At 47.5% G+C, this 14,551-nt stretch overlaps 1 protein-coding gene across 3 annotated transcripts in view; it reads left to right on the plus strand.

Annotated features, from left to right (window-relative positions):
* NDRG4 (NDRG family member 4) overlaps positions 1-14,551 on the plus strand; it is a 518,571-nt gene that overhangs the window by 183,521 nt on the left and 320,499 nt on the right. The gene's annotated exons all lie outside the window — the stretch shown is intronic.

Below are 14,551 nucleotides of genomic sequence, written 5' to 3' on the forward strand. Positions count from 1 at the left end.
CAGGGGGCCCTGCTGAGCCTGGTGCCACCTTCCCCACACCAAACAGGAGCCTGCATATTTACTTCAGTTTTATTGGGGGAGGGGGGGTGTCACACTGTGGTTCTGAGGTTGCTACCTGCTCAGTGTTCTCTGAAGGGTTGCCTATTGGTGCTCAGGACTGCAGTGCCAGGGGTAGAACCCCATGTTCTCTCAGGCAAAGCCCGCAGCCAGCTATCATGCTGAGCATCTCCTGCCCTGGGCCTGCTGCAGGAAGTTGTTTTCTGTGAGGTTCTGACCTCAGCTCACCTTGGGTCCCTTTCCCCTGCATCCTCTGTCACTAGCTAATTCCCAAGTGAGACAATTAAGACATCCCAGACAGAAGAGCAGTGTCGCCTTCTTTCTCCCAGCCAGTGTGAACATCTGAGCGTTAACCTTTTGTTTTCACCTCTGCAGTTTACAGCTGTGGGGGTCCAGTCTTGTCGCTGCCTCCACCTAAGCCTGGGGGAGGGGTGACCCACCACTTCAGGCTGCTAGGAGAACAGCCACGGACAGGTGGCTGAAGATTGGCAAGCGTCCAGCATGCCTTCTAGCCCCCTGGTTCACAGGTCCCAGCTAATCAGGAGAAATGTGTGGCCAAGGTCACTGCTGGCTTGGGTGGTGCTGGGTTCCTTGCTCAGAAAAACTTAGTGGGCCCAGTAATCCAGTGTACCTGCCATAGGGCTGCTGAGGAATTAGGATAGGCGGGGCCTACACACACACACACACACACACACACACACACACACACACACACATTCTCTGAATCTGCGACCCCAGGGCCACCAACAGAACCTCCTTTCAGGCTGGGGTGGGGGAGCTGGCCGCTTCCTCCCCCTCAGACTTGGCAGAAAAGCCTTTTTGTTGTGCACACAGAAGCCATTCTGTGGGCTCTCGGGAAGGAATGGCGGCTTCCTGTCCACCCATGGCGGGCCCCTCTGCTTTTGGGTCCCCCGCACCCTCCAGTCCCACCTCTGGGCTTGCCATGTGCACACAGGCATTGTCCCCCACCCAATGAGTCACAGAGAGTGGGGCCAGCCTCCCAGTTATTCAGGGGGTTTCAGGCCTGCGGCTGGGTGGACCTGTCCACTGCCCAGGCAGCTACATGATCCGTGTTGCCCTTATTCAGATATTTCCACACTTGGGCTGTTCCTCATCAGGAAACCTTTCCCTGCTCACATTTCCCTGCTCTGTTCTGTTACCCAAGTCACACAGCTTCTTTGCAGCACAGCCTCTCACCCTCCTTAGGGTCACTGTTCCCCTTCAGTCGCCCACCCAGCACTTTTGACCTGACTGAGCACCTTCACTTCAAGGTTCAGTCTCTCGAGCTTCACACCCAGATGCTGACCAAGATTCTACCGCTTAGGCTGTCACTCGGCCTCCCTGAGTCCACATTTTCCATCTGTAGAGTGGAGCGAATTCCGCTGAGGTTCAAGACAGCAGTGAGCATGCTTCATGGATCCTTGTCAGCATTTAAAACAGTAGTCAGCCCTTTAGGAAACTCCCATTTTTTTTTTGAGGAGTGCCTCAGCTGGTGGTCATCAGGGACAGTGCCTGGTATATGTCTTGGGGATCACTGGTGGTCCTCAAGGGTCCATATGGTGCCAGGGATCAAATTCTGGTCTCCTTGCATGTGCTTGAGCCCTTTGAGACATTTTCCCAGACAGCAGCCTCTAGAGTTGCTGGCTAAGCCTCAGATAGGAAAAGGGGAAAAGCACATAACTACGTGGACAGCCCAGGTTCAGTCCTTGCAATATATACTCAAGTACCATCAGGAGTTGAATATCTGAACCCCACTAGCTGTAGCCCATGTCCTTTCCCCGAGAAAGTTCAGCACTGTCTCAGAAGTACATGTACCGACGGGCGGCAGAACCTGGAGATGGGGCTTTCCATCTCGCCATCCTCTCCAGGATTTGTGTTTGGGATGGAGTCAAGGGTCAGCATCCTGGAGACAGGCAAGGGTGAGACGGACTTTCCTGCCCTGCCAGCTGCTGAGGCCACATCCTGAAGGATGCCCAGGCCCGTTCACACCCCTCAGCTGCAGCCTTCCTCTGAGGCCCAGGGCACTCCACCCTGGTTCCATTTCCCCCAAATGCCCTGGGACCTCCCAAATCCAGTATTGCACCCACCTCAGTCTTGGCCAGAAACAACTTCCAAACACCCCCTGACAGCCAAGCCAAAAGGCCCCTCCTGGAAAAAACAGCATTGCTCCCCTCCCCGCGGGTCACTGACAAACTGCAGTGACTGGTCAGTGGAAAGGGAGTGGCAGGTGCCCCCTAATGCCAGCAAAGGGTCACCACATGGCATCCTCCTAAAGCCTTCAGCAAATGGGGACATTGAGGCCTAGACTTGCTCAGAATCTTGAGGCTGTTCTGCTTTCCAGGGCATCTTTCTCTACCACATGGTCCCCCCATCCCCCCTTTCTGCTCTTTGAAGGAGCTGAGGTTCCAATTTATGTAGCTTTCCTGATAAAGGGCAACTATGCCTGCTAGGGTACATCCCCCATTACTCCCCCTGCCACACACACACACACACACACACACACACACACACACACACACACACACACACACACACACACACACACGTTCCTCTTGTTCTGGGGAACAGCCCTTCCCTCTCCCACTTTCATTAGTCCAGGGAGCCTGATAGAAAAAAATCTATCAGGCTGTGCCTGGCCAATCAATGTCCCGGTGTCCCTCTTGGCTGGGAATGGCTGAGCTGCTGGAATAGGAGCCTAGAGTTATTAATGGTTCAACCTGCCACACTGCAGAGAAAATGGACCTCAGAGCACGACCAGCACAAGGCAAAAAGGAAGAGCATGGATTATTTTTTTCCTGGGGGCTAAACGGTTCTATATCCTGCTTTGTCAGGGCTTACTCCTGGTTCTGCACTTGGGGATCTTTCCTGACCCACTAAGGGGAATACATGGAATGAGGAGGGTCAGACCCAGTTTGGCCTTGTGCAAGGAAAGTGCTCTACCTGCTAAATTATTGCTCTGGCCTCATAATCTGGAAGATTCCGAAAGGCCTTATTTGAGCACTTGGACTCAGCACCTGAAACACTAAGACCCAATTTCCGGTCATATCTATCAATAAATTCCCCTCATTTCTGAAGCTTAATTTGCTAGTGGATTTTGGCTCTGGCATCTCATATTTCATCCTGGTGGATGAAACCTTCAGGACCCTAAGCTCAGCATTTCCATCTTCAGGGCTGCCTAGAGCACTGTGCTTAAGCAATCTTCCTCAAGCACCCCCTCTTTTACAGCAGGGAAATGCATCAGTGCAAGCACTGCCATAAGTATCTGGGGTTCATTCAGCTAATAAAAGTCTAAATTGGGGCTGGAGAGATAGCATGGAGGTAAGGCGTTTGCTTTCGTGCAGAAGGTCTTTGGTTCAAATCCCAGCATCCCATATGGTCCCCTGTGCCTTCCAGGAGCGATTTCTGAGCATGGAGCCAGGAGTAACCCCTGAGCACTGCTGGGTGTGACCCAGAAAAAAAAAAAAGTCTAAATCGGGGAGGGGGGGGGCCGGAGAGATAGAATGGAGGTGGAGCATTTGCCTTGCATACAGGAGGATGGTGGTTCAAATCCCAGCATCCCATATGGTCCCCCGAGCCTGCCAGGAGCGATTTCTGAGCATGGAGCCAGGAGTAACCCCTGAGCGCTGCCGGGTGTAACCCAAAAACAAAACAAAACAAAATGTCTAAATCACCCATCACATTTTATCCGAAACCTTTTCCTGGCTGTGTCCTTCTGCCTCCACTCTCAGGGACCCAACTCAGAAGGTGGGCTCCAGGTCTTCCTTCTCAAGACCTGTTGAACCCCAACAGGATTGTAAAGCATCTCATAAGCTGTGCTTGGGGTTGGGGTCGTCTTCTGGTGATTCTCAGCCAACTGGGAGGTCGATGGAAGGGAGGAAGGAATCAGTGCTGTTCAGGCCCTGCAGTGCCAGGCATGACAGTGATAGTTGGAACTGATCACTGGACAAGAACTGGGTGCTGACGGAAAAAAGTGATATGGATGTACCCCTGCATTAACAATAATGCAAACCACAGTGTCCAAAAAAGAGAAGGAGGAGTAAAATGCCTGCCCCAGAGGTATGCAGTCAGTGGGGCGGGTGGGAAACTGGGGAAACATTAATGGCAGGAAAAGTGCACTGGTGAAGGGTGGTGTACATCCTATGATAGAAACTCAGTTATGAACAGATTTGTAACCAAGGTGCTTAAATAAAATAATTACAAAAATTATTAAAAAAGTATTTAAAACAAGTAGTTACCTGCATCGCCCAGAGCTGTTCTCCTTTGTGCCTGGGGGAACATGTAGTTCTTCTGAGGCTGGCTGTTCACAGGGTAAGCATCTCAACACCTGCATTATCTCTCCCATCTGACACCTAAGTGTTAACTGAGAAGAAACTAGGGCATAGCACTGAAGTCCCACATCCCTGGGCACCACAGTAAAGCCCAGGACTGCAGTGGATCCTTGTGTCTCTACCAGCACCAAGAATACCCCAGTGTGGGGTAGGTGCAGCTGTGTGAGCTTCCTCACAGGGCAAAGACTTGTGGCCCACTAGCCCAGGAGATCATTGAAAGCACAGAAAAGGGGCTGAAGAGATAGTACAGTGGGCAGTACTATCTCTACCCGAGTTTGACTCCTGGAACCATGTATGGTCCACCAGGCTCTGCTGGGAGTGATCCCTGAGTACTTTTGGGTGTGGAGCATATGAATTATGTGTTCAAGATGTGGACTCTGTCCCCCAGCATGTGCAGTCCCAGAGCACCTCTGATCTCAGGCTCCCAGGCATTGGGCCTAAACCTCTTCTCAAATTGCCCAGAACCTCTGGGTAAGACCCTTATAAAAATAATGCAGCTGAAACTGGTACAGGGCTTGCCTTGCATATTTCCACAAGACCCATCAGAAGTAAGCCCTGATCTATACTGAGGTAAAACAACAATAATACTAATAGTGTAAAATAATTTTTTTTTCAGTTTTTTGGGGTTTGGGATCATACCTGACAGTGCTTTGGTTACTTCTGGCTCTGTGCTGAGAAATCACCTCTGGCAGGCTCAGGGGACTATAAGATGCCTTGAATCAAACTGGTATCTGTCCTGTATTGGCCGCATGCAAGGCAAACACCCTGTTGCTGTGATATTGCTCTGGCCCCAAAAGTGGAAGGTATTAAGGACAAAGAGTGCAAGGGATAAGCCACCAGTATATCTCTCATACAGGTTGGGGTCTTAGTACCACAAATGGTCTTGCAAAGGATCAATAGTGATCCCTGAACACAAAGCTAGGAGTAAGTCCCTGAACACAGCCTAATATGGCCCTCAAACTGATAAAAATAGTAATGATTAGTAAATAGAATAATATATGCATATATGTATGCATATATATATTTTTTTTATTTTTATTTTTTGGTCCACACCTGGTGATGCTCAGGGGTTACTCCTAGCTATGTCCTCAGAAATCACTCCTGGCTTGGGAAGCCATATGAGATGCTGGGGATTGAACCCAGGTTCGTCCTAGGTCAGCTGCATTCTTTCACTGTGCTATCACTCTGGCCCCAATAGAATATATTTTTAAATACATTTTGTTTGGTTGGTTTTGGGCCACACACAGTGATGCTCAGGGGTTACTACTGGTTCTGCCGTCAGGAATAACCAGGCCATTCTTAGGGGACCATATGGGGTGTCAGGGGTCAATCCCAAGTCTGCAGCATGCAAGGTAGGCACATTACTTGCTGCACTATGGCTTTGGCTCCTTAAAGGCCTCCCCCTTTTTTTAGTTTTTGGGTCACACCCAGCAGTGCTCAGGAGTTACTCCTGGCAGGCTCGGGGGACCATATGGCACACCAGGATTCAAACCACCATATCTGCATGCAAGGCAAATGCCTTACCTCCATGCTATCTCTCTGGCCCCTGATTTTTTTAATAAATAAATTCAATAAATTGAATCACTGTGAGATACACAATTGCAAAGTTATTCATGACTGATTTCAATTATACAATGTCCAACACCCATCTAATTCACATTTCCCACCACCAATGTCCCCAGTTTCCCTCCCACTCAACCCCCTGCCTTCTCCCCTACCTGCCTCTGTGGAAGACATTAAATGAATTTTTATCACAAATTATTCTCAAGGGTTCTTACCATCCTGACCCCCACTTTACTGTAGTTAATCCTGATGAGACCCCCTTACAGGGAAGTTCTTCTCACTTTACCCTAGAGGAACCTAAAGTTCTGCTCAGTGGTGGCCTTTTGTGAATCAGTAAGTTTTATATCTATGGAGGAGGGTGTTATAGGGGGTGGGAGAGGCAAATCACTTCCCCAATGCTTGGACTTGGCAGAACTCAGAGGTGTCCTGGGATATATGCTGCGGGAAAAATCAAACCCAGGGTCTCACTCCTGCAGGTATAAACTCTATTGCTTGAGGCATAAACTCTATTGCTTGAGCAATTTCCTCAGCCTGGCGATATGTTTTAGAGCTAAAAATTTCTTAGACCACTCCAAATCTATAGGACTCTGCCTACTCTCAGCTCAAGGACTTTTCCACACAGCTGGCTGTGTGCAGATGACATCAGCCCTGGAGGAATGGACCTCAGAAAACAGAAATATTTTCGGGGAGATGGTTGGGAGGACTCACCAATACATCCAGTCTAGCCATTTGTGCTTATGAAACTCAGCCTTGAGCCTGAAGAGGTCCTGAGAGTGGGCCAGACACACACTAATAAAGTGGGGCTCAGAGATGCAGAGCCCAGCTAGGTCTGGTCAGTGTTTGCTCTGCTGCAGTCTTTGCTAGAGTCAGTCACTGAGAACCAGGGATATGATGGAGAGAGTGAGGACAGAGTGAAAGAGGCTCAGTCAGTTGGCAGGCCCAGCCCTCACTGCATGACTCAAACATGGTCTGAGTATACAGCTCTTGTGTGAGATGCCAATGCTTCAGGCTCCTGTAAGGTCTGCCCCTCAGTACATCTCTGCCTCCCCTAGTTTAGGTCTGTCCCCCTCCAGTACAGCATCTTCTCCTTTTGTGAACCCTACCTGTTTCCAAGGAGTTAGTCACAGTGAGCAATCTACCTCTATTTATATATAGTTTGGGGGGCATTTCCATCTATGCTCCAGGCTTATTTTTGGCTTTGTGTTCAGGGATCACTCCTGACAAGGCTCAGGGGACCTCATGGAGCCCCAGGGCTAGAACTGGGGTTGATTGCATGAAGGCAAGTTCCTTACTTCCTGTACCAAAATTTCTGCAGTGCTGGCTCCACTGCTGGGACCTGCCCTGCCACAGTGCTGCCCAGAGTGGGGCTTCCTGGATCTGGAGGTGGCAGAGGAGAGAGCTCTTAGGACTAATTCACTCCAAGTTCTCTAAGTTTCAGGCAGTAACCCTAGAGCTGCCCACAGTATGACCCTGGCCTGGCCCCCCTGTCCTTCTTTCTCACTGGGTTCTGTCTTTCTCAGCCCAGGAGTCTGAGAGATCCTGGTAACCCAGTGGGCTGGTTGTCTTGGGGCTCTCTTATATAGACTTTACCTCTGTACATTGTTAAAACTTTAATGAGGGCTCAGGGCCGGGAGGATGCACAATGGTAAGGCATTTGCCTTGCACGAGGCTGATCGAGGATGGACCTTGGTTTGATCCCCGACATCTCATATGGTTCCCCAAGCCAGGAGTGATTTTTTTTTTCTTTTTTCTTTTTTTGGCCACACCTGATGATGCTTAGGGGTTATTCCTGGATCCATGCTCAGAAATCGATCCTGGCTTGGGGAATCATATGGAATGCCAGGGGATCAAACCTCTGTCCTAGGTCAGCCTTCATACAAGGCAAACATCCTACCGCTGCACCACTGCTCTGGCCCCAAACAAGGAGCGATTTCTGAGCGCATAGCCAGGAGTAAACCTTGAGCATCACCGGGTGTGGTCAAAAACAAAGAAACAAAAACTCTAATGGGGGCTGATAGGTAAGTACAGGGGGTGAAGAAAGTTACCTTGCATGAAGCTGACCTTGGTTTGATCCCCACAGGGTTCCCTGAGTCCTGTTCGGGGCACCCCTGAGCCCTAGAGCCAGGAGTAAGCCCTGGGTCCTGCTGGATATAGCCCAAAAATAAAACAAAACAAAAAATCAGGGCTGGATTGTACAATGTGTAGGGCGCTTGTCTTGCATGCAGCTAACCTGGTTTAATTTCCAGTACCCCATATGGTCCACCAAGCATTGTCAACAGTAATTCCTGAATGCAGAGCTAGAAGTAACCCCTGAACACTGCCAGGTGTGGCCTAAAACCCAATACTCCACCCCCCAAAAAACCCAGCTTTCCCAAAACACCAAGAACAAAACCAAAAAGATACCCCCACCCCCGGCGTTCCATATGGTCCCCCAAGCCAGGAGCAATTTCTGACTACATAGCTAGGAGTAACCCCTGAGCATCATTGGTTGTGGACCCAAAAAAGCAAAAAAAAAAAAAAAAAAAAAAAAGAACATTTCCTCATATATGACTTGGGTTTGATCCCCAGTACCACAAGTTCCCCTGAGTACTACAGACTCCTGAGGTGCCACACACACACACACACCACACCCCCCCGCAAACCAAGTAGCAATAGTAATGCTGAGGCTAGTGCTATGTCTCGTCATCTCTGACTGGCCTTGAAGAGTAAAGTCCGGCTTCCCATTTTGACTGTTTCACATTTGCTTCCACAGAATACCTTATAGCTGCCTCACCAGGCTAGGAAGGCCAGGATGCAGCCCTGCAAGGATTTGTGAGACCTGGCATTCTCCCTAAGGGATGGGGAGCTGGAGTCCTGTTTCCAAAGGCTCCCTTCTGACTCCTGAACAAGTATCACGGCTGACTATTGATCTCACCAGGGCCTTGAGTCACTGGGGTTGGTTGCACGCCCTGGAGCACCTGAGTTGGCACCAACTGGTGCCAACTGTGACTGGCCTGGGCCATCTTCTCCTGCCCCACTCAGAGGCAGCACACAAACCTGACAGGTGTGTTCTCACCAGTTTCAGGCCCTCTTGGGGGAATTGTTTGTGTTTCAGGTCATGCAGTTGGCTGCCCTTAGTCCTTTCTTTTCTCTGCCAAAGTGACATTCTCCAGGCTGCCAGCTTCCTGAAGCCACACAGAGGGCATATCTGTTTTCTTGTCCTCGCTGCCTTTCACCTTTCATCCTAGACCACTGAGGGCTGATACACCTCACCTGATTGTCAGTGAGGCCCAGAAAAAGGGATAGCCATTACCAAAGTCACACACTGAGTTAGCATGGCCCAAATTTAAAAAAAAAAAAAAAAAAAAAAAAAGTGGGGCCGGAGAGATAGCATGGAGGTAAAGTGTTTGCCTTTCATGTAGAAGGTCATTGGTTCGAAACCTGGCATCTCATATGGTCCCCCGAGCCTTCCATGAGCGATTTCTGAGTGTGGAGCCAGGAGTAACCCATGAGCGATGCTGGGTGTGACCCAAAGACCAAAAAAAAGGCAATGCAAACATTTCCAGGGGCTCATAATAATTCAAGGGTCAAATACCTACCTTTCAGGAATGAGGCCTAGCATTGTCCCAATTGCCAAGGGTAATCTCAGGGGCACCAGTTGGAATTCTTTGTACCATACAAAAAAAGAACTCCATAGGGGCCAGAGAGATAGCATGGAGGTAAGGCGTTTGCCTTTCATGCAGAAGGTCATTGGTTCGAATCCCGGCGTCCCATATGGTCCCCCGTGCCTGCCAGGAGCAATTTCTAAGCATGGAGCCAGGAGTATCCCCTGAGCACTGCTGGGTGTGACCCAAAAAGCCACACACACACACACACACACACACACACACACACACACACACACACACAAAAGAACTCCATATTGGGGGCCAGAGTGATAGCACAGTAGATAGGGTGTTTGTTTGCCTTGCATGTGACTGACCCAGGTTCAATCCTCATCATCCCATCTCATTTTGGTCCCCAAACCAGCCAGGACTGCTTTCTGAGCACAGAGCCAGGAATAACCCCTATGTACCACCAGGTGTGGCCCAAAGCCAGCCAACCAACCAACCAACCAACCAATATAAATAAAAACAAAAACAGAAATAGGGGCTGGAGCAATAGCACAGTAGGTAGGGCACTTGTCTTGCACACAGAAGACCCAGGTTCAATCCCTGGCATCCATATGGTCCTCTAAACCTACTAGGAGTGATGCTTGAGTGCAGAGCCAAGAGTAACCCCTGAGCACTGCCAGGTATGACCCAAAAACCAAACAAATAAAAAAAAAAAAAAACAAAAAAACGTATGTATTGTGGCTGGAGACTTCAAGGCCAGAGAGATAGTATAGCATGTAGAGCAATAGCCTGGCACACAACCAATCTGGTTTTCATCCTAGCACCCTATCTGGTCCCCCAAGATCCACCTGGAGTAAGCTTTAAGCACCACTGGGTATGTACAAAAAAAGGGCAAACATTTTTAACTTTTCTGAAATAAATAATAGATACATGTGGTCATAAAAATATTTTGAATGCCTGTAAAATGTTACAGTGGCATGAAATGCTTCCTTCTGCCCAGTCCCACTGCTTCCCTACATCATTCCTTTGCCCCTCACTGCCACTGACATGATTTTTGAGAGTGAACTATGCTTACAAGAGACGTGTGTCCCTCTGGCCTGCTGCCTCTATAATGTCTTTTTTTTTTTTTTTTTTTTGAAAAATATGAGTTTTCTTGGAGATGCCACATCTGGCATTGCTCAGGGCTCACTCCAAACTCTGCTCAGGAAAGCCTATTCATTGCCAGAATTAAACTAGGGTCAGCCTTGTTCCCTAGATGCTTTACAATATCTTCAGTCTTGAAGAATATATTCTAATGCATCAGTATTAGTACAACTTCACTGAATATCTCTTTAGCATACTTTATAAAAGGAATTCATTGAATTTCTGCCTTAGCTAGAACCTAGGGATTACCACTATTTTTCTATTGCAATATTTGAAGATCAAATTCTTCTATACAAATTGGCTGAGTCTTTTTTTTTTGTTTTTGTTTTTGTTTTTGTTTTTGGGCCACACCTGGCAGTGCTCAGGGGTTACTCCTGGCTGTCTGCTCAGAAATAGCTCCTGGCAGGCACTGGGGACCATATGGTACACCGGGATACGAACCAACCACCTTTGGTCCTGGATTGGCTGCTTGCAAGGCAAACACCGCTGTGCTATCTCTCCAGGCCCAAATTTGCTGAGTCTTAACATTAAGCATGTATTTTTCCCTCCCAAAAATTTATCTCAAATACAGATGGCCAAAAGACACACACACACACACACACACACACACACACACACACACACACACAAGTTCCACTTCATTAATCTTCAGGAAGGTGGGAGATGCAAATAAAAGCAACCATCTCACATCAAAGATACCATTTCATATCACAAAGACTGGCACACAGCATAAAGAACAAGAACAACCAGTGCTGACATGGATTTGTCAAAAAGGTACTTTTGTTCACTGGTGGGGGAAATATACTTTGTCTCAACCTCTTTGGAAATCAATATGAACAATTCTCAAAAAAAAAAAAACTATAGAAATTGAGTAATATTGCTCCTGGGAATATACCATAGGAGGAAAAGCAAAATACAGTACAGAAAAGGCATCTATGTTTATTGCAGCACTATGAACAATAGCCAGAATCTGGAAACAACCCAAGTGCCTGAGAACAAATGAGTGAATAACGATACTATAGTACTTTTACACAATGGAATACAATGCAGTTGTTAGGAAAAATGAACTCATGAAATTTATTTGTACATGAGTAGACGTGGAGAGTATATAATGCTGAATGAAATGATCCAGAGAGAAAGGAACATACATAGAATGATTGCACTCATTTGTGGAATATTAAAAAAAAAAAAAAAAGCAGCTGAAGAGATAGGGCAGCAGGTAGGATGTTTGCCTTGCATGTGTGTAACCAATCTGTGTTCTATCTCCAGCATTCCATATGGTCCCACTAGCTCTTCCAGGAGTAATTCCTGGGTAGAGAGCCAGGAGTCACTCCTGAGCAATAACAGGTATGGCCCAAAAGCCAAAAACAGAACAAAACAAAATTTAAAAAAAAAAATTAAAATTACAGAATATGAAAATAATACCAGAAGACAATAGCAAAGTGGACCAAGAGTCCACAATAGTAAGGAAGCTTGCTACAAAAGTAGGAGGGGAGCGATGTTAGGACAGAGAAGGGACTACTCTGATGTAAATAATCACTATGGACAACAATTGGGTCCTAAAAGTAGGTAAAGAGCTATACGGGATTCTCTCTCAATAACAGAATTGCAGGCTGGAGGGATAGCACAGTAGTAGGGTGTTTGCTTTTCATGCAGCAGACCAGGTACAGACCCAGATTCAATCCCAGGCATCTCATATGGTCACCCAAGCCTGCCAAGGAGTGATTTCTGAGTGCAGATTCAGGAGTAACCCCTGAGAACCACTAGGTGTGTCCCCCCAAACAAAACAAAACAAAACCAAAAAACAGAATTGCAAACCAGGGTGCCTACAAGGAAAAAAGGAGTGGGAGAAGAGAAGGGTGGGGGAGGGAGAAGAAAAATATCTGTCATAGAGGCAAGCTGGGGGGTCAAGAGGATGGGAGGAACATGGGGGACATTGGTAGTGGGAAATTAACACTGGTGAAGGGATGGGTATTGGGATTTCTCTAAAACTCAACCATCAATAACTTTTAACTCTGTATCTCACAGTGATTTAAAGAATTAAGTTAAAAACAAAAACAAACAAACAAAAGGCCTCTCAGAAAGGACAAGTTCCTTTGTTACCTGCTGCATCCTGACTCCTTTCTCTCCAACAAGGAAGTACTGTGTCGCACAATAGCCTGAGGTGACCTCAGAGGATTCTAATTTTGGTGGTTGAGGGCAATCGCCCAGCTGATGTGGTTAAAGGGGATAAAGGAGGCTAAGAGGTTCACCAGGGATTGATTTGGTCATTTTTTCCCCTGGGGATATGACTTCACAATAGCAAGTGCTAAATAACACTGTAAACAAACATTTGAAGAGTAAGTTAGAAAGCAATGTTTTCAAATTAGCAATGTTTATACTCCAGACACCATTGAGAAATTGAAAAAGGAAATCTAGTTTCAACAAAGGCTTGTATCTAAAATAGATCAAGGATACCTATAAAACCACAACAATTACAATAACAAAAATTGACTCCTCAAATGAACAAAAGACTTGGTCAAGGGGCTGGAGTGATAGCACAACGGGTAGGGAATTTGCTTTGCATGCAGCCAACCCAGTTCATCCCTGGCATTCCATATGGTCCCTGAGTATCGCCAGGAATAACCCCTGAGCACTACAGGGTCTGAAACACAACCCCCATAAAAAATGACTTGGTTAATACTTCATTAAAAAAGGATAGCAGGGCCCGGAGAGATAGCACAGCAGCATTTGCCTTGCAAGCAGCTGATCCAGGACCAAAGGTAGTTGGTTCAAATCCTGGTGTCCCATATGGTCCCCCATGCCTGCCAGGAGCTATTTCTGAGCAGACAGCCAGGAGTAATGCCTGAGCACTGCCGGGTGTGGGCCCCCCCCAAAAAAAAAGGATAGCAGAAAAACAAACAAACAAACAAAAAGGATAGCAGGGTACCTGAGATAGTAGGTAGGGCAGGAGGTAGGGCATTTGTCTTTCATGTGGCCAATCCTGGTTTAACCCCCCAAATTCCATATGGTACCTAAGGCTGCCAGGAGTGATTCCTGAGTGCAGAGCCAGGAGTAACCCCTGTGCTCTGCTGGATGAAGCCCAACCACACCCCATCACCAAAAAATAAAAAGGAGGGGGGTATCGAAGGGCCAGAGAGAGTACAAAACACATGCCTTGCACACAGACAACCCTGCTATCACCAACACCACATATGGTCTCCTAAACACAGCCAGGAAAGTTCCCTGAGCACAGAGCCTGGAGTAAGCCCTTAGTACTGCTGTGTCCCCTCCCTCCTTAAAAATAGGCTTGTCCATGGGCCAGAGTGATAGCACAGCAGTTGGGTGTTTACCTTGCATACGGCCATCCCAGGATGGACCCATGTTCAATCTCAGCATTCCATATGGTCCCCAAGACTGCCAGGAGCGATTTCTGAGCACAAAGCTAGGAGTAACCCCTGTGCTGTGAGTTGTGGCCCCAAAACAAAACAAAAAAATAGGCTTGACCAAATGCCATAATACCTTGCATATGTGAGACCTGGGTTTGATCCATAGCACCACAACCACCACTAATAATAATAATAATAATAATAATGTATTAACATCCCAATGATTTATGATTATATGAAAATATATTTAAAATTTTAGTCATTAAGAAAATGAAAATTTGGGGCCGGGAAGGTGGCGCTAGAGGTAAGGTGTCTGCCTTACAAGCGCTAGCCAAGGAACGGACCTCGGTTCGATCCCCCGGCGTCCCATATGGTCCCCCCAAGCCAGGGGCAATTTCTGAGCGCTTAGCCAGGAGTAACCCCTGAGCATCAAACGGGTGTGGCCCAAAAAACAAAAAAAAAAAAAACAAAACCAAGTTTCTCTGTCAAAATCTTGAGC

This window comes from Suncus etruscus, chromosome 14 (assembly GCF_024139225.1).
Source record: "Suncus etruscus isolate mSunEtr1 chromosome 14, mSunEtr1.pri.cur, whole genome shotgun sequence".
Taxonomy (NCBI): Eukaryota; Metazoa; Chordata; class Mammalia; order Eulipotyphla; family Soricidae; genus Suncus; species Suncus etruscus.